This window comes from Cyanistes caeruleus, chromosome 10 (genome assembly GCF_971803275.1).
Source record: "Cyanistes caeruleus chromosome 10, bCyaCae1.hap1.1, whole genome shotgun sequence".
In the NCBI taxonomy this organism is placed as follows: domain Eukaryota; kingdom Metazoa; phylum Chordata; class Aves; order Passeriformes; family Paridae; genus Cyanistes; species Cyanistes caeruleus.
In genome coordinates, this window is record NC_141710.1 from 17,822,387 (window position 1) to 17,835,283 (window position 12,897).

Below are 12,897 nucleotides of genomic sequence, written 5' to 3' on the forward strand. Positions count from 1 at the left end.
CTATGATTGGAGAATAATTCCTATAGTGGTAGCTGAAGATTTTTATTTATGGTTGCTCCTGGCACAGGATTAGGACTTCCAGATAATTTAGTAACAACCATTCTTTAGGATTTTAAACCTAGAGCTACAGACCAATTTCCCTTAAAACCATAAATGACTGGGCTAGGCCAAGCTTTCTGCTCTGCAGTGGTTCCAACACCTTTTTCTTCCTGTTTAAATTTATTTGGATTTATATTTTATAAACCAGGTGAAAGATGCTTCTAAATCCATCCTTTGTCTATTTGCTTAAAAAACTCATATAATATTCCTCAATCTTAGCATAATTTCCCTTCAAATCTGTATATGACATCAGGCTTGCAAGACACTTTACAACAAATAGATTTCTAATTCTAATGATCTCTGATCAAGTTGTTGAATTATGAGAAAACAATACCCCAAAAGTTTTCTTCACCCACAATAAATTATGAGTAACCCTTTTAAAAACAACACACTTGTAGCAACACTCAATTCAGTGAGAGAGAATGGTGTTTTGTCATGCTTCAGCCTCAAGAAATGTAAGGTCAGGTTTTGAATACTATGCTTAAACCATGCATTGATGTCATTAAATATAAACATCTGACATTGATCAATGATCCATTGAGTACTTTCCCTATTTTATTTATATGTCTGTAGCTTCTGCATGACTTCAGCTTTCATGTAAGGTTCATAACCTGCAGCGCCTTTACCAAAAATTAATGGGGTTTCTTCCCAGCTACGTATCTCATTACATTTATCAATATAAGGAAATTGTCTGAAGTCAAAATCAGCAACCCCCCTCTTAACTGCAAAGATATGCATGGGTAATTTCTTTTTGTTCAGCTATTCCCAAACATCCCAAGAAACAATTCTGGGGAAGTTGGCAAGTCAATATATTTATATCAAAACATTATGTATGCACTTTGTAAAGCTGGTCACTAAAATGTATTCCTTGCAATCAAAAGGCAGCATCCAGAACAACATTTGGATGGCCACAAGAAGGTCCATCAGCTTATGAAGACTTTGCCAGTTAGATCTTCAAGTCTTCATTTTGGAATCAATTCTTTTTCTTTGGTGGAACTAAACGCATATGCTCCAGAGGGTTTGCCCAACTTCTGAAGGACATGTGCCTATAATAGGCCTTTCTCATCTCTGTCTTGTTAACAAGTATATAAATAAGAGAAGGCTTCAGTAATTGGCTCAGAGTTACTAATGAATTAATTAACTTCAGTCTATTTTACCTAACCTTTAATAATAAGAATCTTTTTTTGGTCTAGCAATAGGTCTGACAGGCTGAAAAAACAGACATGCAGCAAAGCTCTTGAAAATTAATGAGAAACGAGGAAAGAATCAATGTACATTCTGCTTGCAGAGAACTGACACAAAAAAGACACAATAAACCATGAACAAACACAGTCAGTTTAAAAAATAGGTTAGAAAAAGTGGGCAAATTCAATTATAGAAGTAATTAGAAGATATAGGGCAAGGCTGCCTTTTGGGACTGTGCCAGAAAACATGAATTAATAACAGTGAATAGAAAGCGCCCATGTAGTAATTAAGAGGCAATCACCTATGGCAATGAATACCTGAAAACAGGCTGCAAACTATTAATTCAGTGATCAAAAATATTTTTAGATGATTAATATGGCAAATTTGTTTTAAAAGACTAATTTCTGGAAAGATATCAAGACAATAGCACATTATTTGTTCCTCTGGCATTTATATAGCTAATTAAATTTTATAATTTGCAACAACATTAAGCATTATCTGAAAACAGTAAAAGCAATATTTCCTCCAATAATTCTTTATTATAGTGTCTTCAAAATCTGTGAGTTAAGACTAACTTAACTTTTTTTTAAAGAGAATTCAAGTGTTCAGAGCTGATTGCTTCATTTATTTGAATGATTTTTGTTGTTGTTTATTAGAAAGACACCATGCATGAATTTTACATAATAATTTTCAGCTACTTTAAAACAGGTACTGAAACAATCTGATTATAATTCAAAGAACTATAAACAAAATTCTTTGATACTCAAATAAGCCATCACAGATGTTAATTCATGGCCATGAGAGATTTTTCTTCATTAGAGCATGTTCCTCTCCTTCAGATACAAAAACTGAGCAAGTTGCAGTCAAGGTGTGCAATATCAGACAGGGAAAAAAAGATCTAAAACTGCTAACAAGAAGTTCTTTATTCTTTAGTAAATCAGGTAGGGGTTAATTTACTTTCTCAATAGTAAAACCAGATTCTCCAAATTCAACATTTTTCATTGCCATTTCTGAGGGTACTAAAAAAAAAACAAACTACACAAAAGCCTCCAAATATGACCAAGAAACAAAGACTGGTGATAAGTTTCTACACTAATACTGACCAGGAAAGGTTGTTACATTCTCTTTGTATTGCTGTAGAAAGGAAGAATCAGCCTGAGTGTGACTCATAACTGATACATACCTTGAAACATTGATTTATATCTGGGTTTGGTTTTTTTTTTTCTTTCCTATTATAATTTTAAAAATTAAATTTTGCATTTTTATGCTCCAAATTTAGAAATAGTATCAGAAGTATAAGCAGTATAAAAAAAAATGATATAGTTACCAGAAATAGGCAAAATTGTCTGTACTAAATTAAACAATCAAATTTCATGGTTCAAAAATCTGCCCTGATCTCCAACTTCTCTCACCCTCATTTTCTCCTTAGGAAGGATTGTGGTGTAAGAAAAGGACTGAAGAGAAAAGGACAGTAAAACATTCAAAAACAAAATAAAATGGTGAGAGAATGAATTGAAGCAGCTGAAGGAATACAATCTTAAAAATGGGAAAAGAAAGGAGGCAAATATTACTCAAAAATAAACTAAATTTATTTCAAAATTAAGTTGCTGCTGCCCTGTGTCAGAATATTTGGAGATTTAGGGGAGAAACTGTTCCCTCAATGTGTTCTAGACGTTTCCTGTTTAAGTTAGAAAAACTTGGAAAAATTAAATCTGTGAAAAATACACAACTTAAAACTATGGGTGGAAGAACTCAGTGAACTCAGACAGTTTTTTGTGAATGTTTCAAAATGAAACACAGTTTGAGATGTTGCTGCCACACCTTTAACTCCAGGCAGCTTCTGCAGGTCTCATCATGGGCTGTTTTCTGCTACAGTGCTCAGGCCAAAAACAAATGAGTGTCTGGAGTATGTCAGTGGTTTATAAAGCTGCTGTAAGAGCAACTCCTAAAGCATGGAATATATGCTGAGATGCAGGGATGTTCTTTCTGTATTGGACAGAAGTAACTGGTGTTTGGTTACAGCTCTGATTCTGAACATCCCTACCCTGTTTTATGGTGCTGGGCCCACAGCTTTGACTCCTGCACAGTTATGTAAATGTGACAGGAGCAAATCTCTAGGCAGGATTTGAAGCTTTCTGTCCTTTACATCAACCCATTAACAGGAGTTATAATGTGATAGCACCTGCTTTCCATAGATCCATCCATAGGACCACTACAGCCACCCAGACCTGTCAGGGTGTTAGGTACCCATCTCATCTCCATCACCTTTCTAATTAATGGAGACAGAGAGGGTCCTTTGGAGTTCACATCAGAACAGGATCCTAATTTAAGTAGTCTTCATGGCCCAAATGAAAAGACTTTTATTCTCTTGATTGCAGAGACATCCTGAAGCATCTAGTGAGACTCAGCTGAACAGTGTCTTGTAAATACTCCAGTGTGCTCCATTTCTTCATGGCCCAAATGAAAAGACTTTTATTCTCTTGATTGCAGAGACATCCTGAAGCATCTAGTGAGACTCAGCTGAACAGTGTCTTGTAAATACTCCAGTGTGCTCCATTTCTTAAGCATCAGCACCCGGGTTGTACCTCTAGCTTTCTGATGGGACTCAGCAAGGCACTTATTTTAGGATTTCTGCTCATTCCTGTTTGCATGCTGGAAACTCACCATCTCCTGTGTTGTGTTAATATAACTGTTTTATTACTCCAAAACAGGCTTTGGAACTGGGCAAGATTTAGAGCTACCTCAACCTTGCCCAGCACTGGTCACATCCTTTCTGGCTTGCTGGTCCTTGTCATTGGGTCATAGAACCATAGAATGTTAAGGGGTTCAGATGGACTTTAAAGCTCATCTATTCTCACCCACTAGACCAGGTTGCTCAAGACCTTTTCCAATCCACCTTTAAACATGTGCCAGGAATGGGACATCCACAACCTCCCTGAGCAGCCTGTTCCAATGTCTCACCACTCTTATAATAAAAAATTTCTTCCTAACGTCTAACCAAAGTTTCCCCTTTTTCAATTTGTATCTATTATTCCTTGTCCTGTCACTACAGGTCCTGATGAAGAGTCCCTCCCTGGCTTCCCTGTAGCCCCTTCAGATACAGGATGGTGCTGTGATGTCTCCTCACAATTTTCTCTTCTCCGGGTTGAACAGCCCCAGCTTTTTCAGCCTGTCTTCGTAGGTCATACCCTTTGAATCCATTCTGTCATGGTGACCATCCTTGCCATCTGTCTTTCAACCTTTTCTGGCTTTACTCTGTTCTTTCTCAGCTGAGGAGGCTGGTACTGCACAGAATATTCAAGCTGTAGGTGTACCATGGATTTATATACTGTCGTAATGATGGCTTTTATTTTGTTCTCTATTCTTAAAATTTTGGTTCGACTGTTCTTGACATGACAGTTTTGCAGAACTATCCATTTACTTCAAGATCTTGTTTCTGAGAAGTGATGGTTAGTTCTCAACCCATCACTTTATATGTAAAGATAGAGTTATTTTTCCTGTGTGCATTTGTCTGCACTGAATATCTTTTATTTTTTCCCATTATTGCCAGCATTAAAAATCTTTCTCAATACCCTATAGCTGGTTCTTCTCTTAACTTTTCTGAGTAACTTGGTGCCATCAGTAGATTTTGTTCCCTCACTATTCCCTTTTATATTTTCTGACCACTTATGAATATTTTGAATAGCACAGATCTCCACAGGGTTTTCAGTGATGACCTGCCTCTACTGTGAGCACTGACCATTTATTTCTGTACTCGGCTTTCTAAGCCAACTAGTTATTTATTGATGTGAGCATCTTCCTTTTTGTTCCAGAATATTTTATTTTCTTAAAGGCTTTTGGGAATGAACCTTGTTAAACCTCTTTTGAACACCCACACAGGTGATCTCAGCTGGATCTCCTGTGTTCTCCTACCAGTAGATACCTTCAGAGAATTTGAATATACAATTAGGCCAGGACTTATCTTCTAAAACTTACACACAAAACTTCACAATATGCCATAATTATTCAGATTACACTATTTCTATTATTTGTTATAATTTCTACTCATTTTCCCAGTACAGATGTCAGGTTTACTGGGATGCAGCTTCCTGGACCTGCCTGAACACTGTTTTAAAATCTGCTGCTGTATTAGTCAGATTTCAGTCCTCTGGCTCAAAATTATTAGGGCTAAAAAGCTGTACACCTCAATCACCTGTTTCTGTCCTGAATTTCTTTAGATTTTCCAAGTGAATGTCTCTACTCCTGATGAGTTTTTACAGCTTATTTTGTTCATTTACTCTATAAACTATTTATGGATGCTTCAATTTGAAACAATCCTAAAATATATTCAATAAATTAGGATTCTGGGATGGGATTCTCACCAGCCTCCGCCATGGTAAGCACAGGTGCAAAAAAATCACAGCTTTTATGCTGTGGCTTTATATTTTTTGAATGTTCCTTTCATGCCTTGAGCATCTTAGAGATTTTCTGTCAGTAATCATGCTTCTGATGTGTTTGAAGAAAAAGGATATTATTACTTTTTATTCCTAGTTTAAGTTGATTTTCAGCTGCTTTTGAGGACTGTTTGTTAAATTACTTGTTATCTAGATTGACTCAAGGCTCTGCTTTACCATGCAGCCCTAAAAGCAATGCACCACAGGAGGTGCAACTTCATGGTAGGCTTGAACTTTCCCAGCCTGGAGTTAGCATCTAGCAGAAGGCCACCTTTTGCTGTCACATGCTGGCACCAATGCCCAGTTATATTGTGAGCTGATCAGGCTGAAAACTGGCCCTTGTTAGAAACTTCTCAACCTTCTCTAACCACACAGTCCCACAACACTTGTGCTGTCACAGGGAGAAGGGAAGTGAGAGATAAAGTTCGTGGTGTAACTGGAGTTTTAACAGCAGAGAATATTTAGATTAACTTGACTTTGAAGCTCTATCTAAGGACCAAACCTGGGCCACAGACCAGAAATGATTGGGTGGGTGGGAGTGGTGAGGTGAGGACACCTAAGACTGCTGCCAAATCCATCTTCTCATCAAACTACATGCTGAGCCTAGTGCAGAATTCTTACACTCGGGGGCTTAAGAGAATCAATCACAATAATCAAAGTTAAGCCTTTTCTAAAGGGGTATTTAGGAAAATTTGCAGGGTGTATTTTCCCTGCCCAGTGAAGCCATGTCTTGATTTTCAGATTTACAAGTTAATTTATTGGAAGAGTACGAGGGGAGTAAAACCAGGGTCCGGGGAATGTTCAACACCATTACTAAAATACAGAAAGCTTCAGGGATACTTCATCCCCATCCTGCATTTCTGTCATCAGCTAAACATTGTTCCCCATTGTGCACACAAGGAGAAGTGCAAAGCTGACCCAGCAGATTGAGATGAAAAGATTAGAAGCAGAAATTAAAGTCTCCTGGAGAGATTGTTCAGCTATTATACACTGATAAATTTTTCATGGATTTTCCTACATTTTAAAAAATCGTATTAATCTGAACTCGCGTGCTTTAAAAACATTCTTCTGATTGTCAGTATTTCCCTCTGATTGCCTAGTAGGAACACTGGTAGACAGACCCATTCATAGTTTAAAGAGGAAGATTGACTCAAAAAGAATATAGAGATTTCAGCATTCAAACTGTTTGCTCAGGCTACTTCTGCTTCAGTTTCTGACCTGTCCTTCATTTAGATACAGAAAGAAAGTGTGAGCTCAGGATGTAAATGCCTGGTACCATGAGAACAGAAAATGGCTGTGCTGGATGAGACCAAGTGTCCCTCTGGCCAGGCACTGTCTCTTCAGCAGCCAGAAGCAAGTGCCTAGAGAAGGACAGAAGAAGAAAGTAATAACATTTCCCCCAAAAACTCTTCCAGCTTCCACCAATCTGAATCTCAATGACTACTCCAGCCAGATGAGGTTCATGTATAATTTAACCTCTTTAGATTTCCCTTTGGGGAACTCGTTCAAGCTTCCCTTGAACCCATAGAAACATTAAACTCTGACAGTACCCTGTGGTTGCTTAATTATGTTATGTTTAAAGATCTGCTTTTACTTCTCTTCCAGCTGCCACATCTGTCATCTTGCCTTCATTTCTTGTCCTGGCAAAGACTGTGCACAAACCACGTGAGGGAACCTCTTTGTGTATGGTGCTTTAGTCTAGATACCTTCATCATCTCTCCCAACAGTCTCCTTTTCTAGGCATACAAAGAGTCTACTTAGTTTCTTTTTAATGGAAATCTCTCTGTTCCTGTGATCATCCTTGTTGCCCTTTTGTGAAGCTTTTGAAAAGGTAGGGGCAGGCAATATGCAAGATGTGGGTGTGCCATGTATTTATATACTGGCATAAATATTCTGTACTTATCTTCTATCCCCTTCCTATTTATTCCTAATATTCAATGAACACCACTAACCACTAAGCAGATTCTTTCATGACCCTGTCTTTTATCATCCCAAGATCTCATTCCTTGGTGGTAAAACAGCTGAAAGCCCATAATTTTATCTGCAAAGATTTGATTATTCCCAGATGCATCATTCTAACACTTATCTAAGCTGAATTTCATGGGGCAGTTAAGGAGTACTCATTGAGTTTCATAAGATCCTTCAGCCAGTCCTGCTAAGTGTCCTCAGCTTTATTGTCCTGAAAATCTGGCATCATCAACAGATTGCCACCTAACCAGTCATCCTCTTTTCACTTTCCTCATGAATCAAAGAAGGAAGTTTCCTCATCTCTAGGCATAACCTCCTCTTTCAAAATGAGATCCCAATATTTCTTTCTCCACAGTGCTGCTTCCTTTATATCATCTTGACAACTCCTCACTAGAGAGACAATAGCCAGTTTTGAATCTCTGTATCTTTTAACAACACCCAAGTATTTTAGGCTGTGATGGATGAAACACACTAGGCAGAAAGGTTCTCACATCACCTCTCTTAGAAGGATGCCAGTCAGAACTCTCCAGTTTTCTTGGCATTACACACACAGTGCAGTGCTTAGAAACCAATTCTCTTCTCGGTTCAACATCTGAGGTCAGTGACAAACACAGCTTTGAAAGAAGGGTACATTTGAATCCACTCTTCTTGTCAGATGAATGACAACAGTAAAGTGATGCATCTCTAACAAAACCCCCTAATAAAGGTTTTAAAGCATGGTGATCATGGGAATTAGCTTGAGAGAACATGCAAAGTACAATCCAACTTAATCTAATTAGGGTTTTAACACACAGAAGTTAACACCTCTCCTGGCATTTATAGTTGATAAATTAAATATTCTTCCAAATGAAGAAAAAGGGAATTTTGAAGTGCTTTGCTAAGTTTGGAACTGAAAAGTTTCACTTCCAGCACAATGTTTCTGAATTTTTTGAAACAACTTATTGAACATTTTTAGAAAAAAACAACAACAAAAGATAAATAATAAAAATCACTGTTTGAAAATGGAGTTTTAATTATGAGAAATAATAGCATCTTTGAGATTGTTTTTCCTTTAAAAAATGAAAACATTAAAGGTGCTCTTTTGCTGAAGTACCTATGTCTGCCTTTGAGGTAACTGGCAGAATGGATCAGGAATGAATTTTCTCTGTAGTCCTCATCAGCACATTTACTTGTACAGATCCACAGAACCTCGCAGAAGCCTGGGGTTACTTTAACTTTCCTCCAGTCAGTGCCTACATAACACAAACCAGCACCACCTTTTAGCTCTCTCCTTGATTCAGAAACTGTCATGAGAAAATTTCTAATGAGTAAGGGATGGCAAACAGCAAGGAGTATTACACTGAGGAAGCTGAAGAACTACACAATTTGGAAAGAGTAAATCTATAGGACTAAACTGAGAAGATAACTACAGAAAGAAACAGGAAGAAATAACAATCAGCTGTGCAACTAACAGACAGTAAAGAAAAATTCAAAGAACTACTCTAGCAAGGGGTGAAATGGGAATGAGGAAGAGGCTACCTCTACCATCCACATCCCCATGAAAATGCAAATAACTCATCATAGACAAAGAAAAAGTCTGCCAGGGATTCTGGGTGGTCATGCTGTTTACTATTTCTCAAGCCTGTGATCAGTGGATTAGCTGAGGGTCCATGCAATATGTGAGATACCAGATGACAGCTTACAAAAAATTGCAAATCTTCCATATCTTGTTGTAATTTATATTATTTGTGGTAGCCATCTCCTTGCAGCTGACTTTTTCAAAAGTGAAATACTACATATCACAGGTATTAGGTATCCCTTCATCTTCAGCCTCATTTGTCACTGCCATCACCATCTTCTGCTGACTTGCAAGCTTGTAGCTTAGTTTTCCTACTGCTTTGAATGCTCATTCAGTGCAGTTTCATGCAACTTTCTGGTCATATCTCATTTTTGTGTCTTGATTATTTCAATTCTGTCTCCATAGGCTCATCATAATCCCTTAGGCTTGTCATTAAAAATCTGATTCCTTTTTGAATCTTTGGCTAAGGCTCATGTGTTAACAAAAGATGTCTCAGTACACAGCCTGTCATCCCCTGCAATGGCACAGTTTCTGCTTGTGCCTTTGGGATCTGTTCTTTGAGAAACTGCTATCACCATGTCTTTACTAGTAATTTTTTCCCTTCTCCTTTATATGAAATGCCAATTGCTTAGATTTGTATAAAGTCCCATGAAATACACTGATGCAATCTCTTATTTCTTAATGCTTGTCACATCCCACTAACAGCCAATGCTCACTCGTTCCACAGCCTACCATAAGACCCAGGACAGAAGGCTCTCAATGGCATAAAGGAATTAGGTATTTTATTCCTATTGAATTTCATCTAAGTGAAAATTGAATTGAAAATCAATGGGAACTGGGAGCATAAAACCCTGTAATATGTCTAAAAATCTCTTACAGTGAGGTTTTTCAGCTGCTTTTCCCACCTTGAGGAAGAGGGTGAGTAGAAATGCTGAGGAGGACCTGTCATGCAAAGGAAACATTTCCAGAAGCAGGCAAACTAGTAGATCATGGCTCAGGCAATGGGCTTGACCTCATTTCTCTTCCATATTACAAAACCTCTGTAGTTTTCTGTTAGTGCCCTTAGTCCAACTCATTTCCCAGATCAACAGACCCAGCAGTCTGTTCCTAGATACCTTTAACCACTGAGCAAGGACAAAAGCAATATTCTCAAGAGTACAGCTGAAAAACTAGAGACCAGGAGGTCCTTAGCATGTCTGAGCAGAGACTGGCTCCTGCATGCAGTGCAAAGGCTGGCAGAGTCAATCTGCACCACAGCCACACACTCCTGACCTTTGTGATGATGGCGGGTTTGCTTTTTTTTATTACTATTTGTTTGGTTTTGGTTTTATGTTTTTTCCCCCAGAACAGAGATTTCACGAGCTCCAAAAAAAGATGTCAAGAACAGATGTTTCCTGTTGCTTTAGATACTATTTAATACTTATATATGAACTATGGCACTTAAATGTTATTCCCATGACTTTATTTATGGCACAAAGCCACCATCCACCTGAGAGCTACTAACATGCAGCTTGATTTTCTAGAAGAGCAGTAAAACCAACAGCTGAGCCAAACTTCTTCAGTAGAGTGACAGAACATCAACCATCAGGGCTCAAGGGCTGGAGTGTTGTGGGGGTGAAGCATTAAGTTCTAATCATCATCCTACTGAAATCACAGAACTGCAATACTGATGGTAGTATGACTGAACCCTGCAGTGGAGAGTTTGTCTGAAATTTATTTAGTGGAGACAGCTGTTATTATGAGGTTAAGGACAATCTAAAAAGGTCATGAAATCCAGAATGCAGTTACGAGAATCACCACTGAAAAAAGCTCTTGCAATGCATTGACAGGGGAGATCTTCAATAAACTCCAAATACACTGCCTAGAGGTAATGTTATCACTCAGTCCTTCTCTGCCTCAGTTTTTTCATATGAAAAATGGCACTTTGAAACTTTCACTATAGGTAAATACTTAATAGGCATAGCAGTGTTTGGAAAACTCATCTGGAGGGAGAGAGAAGAACCCTTGCATAGAACTAAAATTATCTTTGGTAGAAAAGTGCTGAAAGCTCTGGACAGATCTTTATCTCCTTGAAAATCACTTCCCAATTAAACTTTCTGACACTGATTTGCTGTCAAAGCTCACAGCTCAACCATGTTTGTGCAAATACTTAACCTGAAGGCCATAATATGTAACTGAAGAGTTACAAATTAAGATGGGGTAGTCCCTGTTCAATGTCAAATTTTCCTTGTCACAGAAGACAAAAGGAAATAAAACAATGAAAAAATTTAACTAAAGCAGATTTGGGGTATGTACTGTTCAGATTAATTGCTGGGAATCTCTTAAACCACAAGTGGCAAAAAATTTAAATTGCTCCTGTGCCATTTTACACCAATTCTTCAGACCCAGCCAAAATCAGTCATAGTTTTCTTTCTCCTGCACTTGAATGTCAGTTACTATTTTGTTTGTTCTTCTGGCAAACAAACAAAATTGTCAGATGTTGGTATCTGGATAATTATTCTACACAGTTCTTGTCTAAAGCATCATCAGTGCATCTTTGGGGATGGTGTTCCTGGGAAATCAGATTAGATTGTCACCTAGACTTGCTGTCATCTTCCTGGTGCAAGAAACAACACTATCACATCATTTCCCACATATGCTATCAAAAGATCTACAAGAGAAGCCACTAATTTGTTGTTATTTGTCGACTTTCCGTGCAAGTGACCTATTATGGAATTCAACACTCTGCTGACATCTGTAAAGAAAGCTCTTTCTCTTTCCAGCCAAAGGAAGCTGTTGAGTGACAGCCATCAGTCATCTGGGAAAGATGAGTGATAAATTCAAAAACAAGAAGTACCTGATAGAAGTGGGCAATGTGTTAATCTTGTCATGGCATTTACAGTCCCCGCTCCTGTATTTCTTGCCATTAATACAGCCAGGGAGTATTTAACTGCTGAATGGAATATTTTGCCCACATGTGCCTAAAACAACCTTCAGGGATTCCCACAGTACCCATGGTGCAGAGGCTGACAGAATAAAGGAAAAATGGCAACAGAAACTTGGAATCTGTATTTGTAACATCTCACATGCGCGCACAAAGATTAGGTTGCACATTTACTTTTTCCAGCTACAAAAGACGACATCCCAAATACACAGTTATTCAAGCATAAACCAGAAACTGCTGACTCTTAGGAAAACAAAAACTCTCACAAACAAAACACTATGGTTATGGCTGAATGCTCGATGTTCCTATTACTTTGTCAACTGCTTGCAGTGCTAATTATACTCCGTTTTGGTTTTGAACAAAGTTTGAATGAGTCCTGTCTTCATATACTCATCAAAGATACCAGATTTCCTGGAAATAATAGTCTATAATTTTTATTTGGCATAACTGGCTCGTCTAAACTTCATCCCAACTTATATTAGATTTTTGCTTGCTCTTAGGATAACAGAAAATATCAACTACAGACTCATTGCTAGCCTTTGAAAGTGCCTGACTTCTGTGTGTTATTTTTGAATTAAAAATTTTGTTTTATTATTAATTTTTATCTTACAAAACCAGATATTTTAAAGTTTACAGACATGTAATCATTCATTAAATCTTAGTAAGATCAAAAGAGATTATTTTTATGATGACTGTATTATGGAGCTTAATAAATTCCATTTTACTGTAAC

At 37.7% G+C, this 12,897-nt stretch overlaps 1 long non-coding RNA gene across 5 annotated transcripts in view; it reads right to left on the reverse strand.

The window, feature by feature from the left end:
* LOC111933369 (uncharacterized) overlaps positions 1-12,897 on the reverse strand; it is a 274,768-nt gene that overhangs the window by 74,423 nt on the left and 187,448 nt on the right. The window lies entirely within an intron of this gene.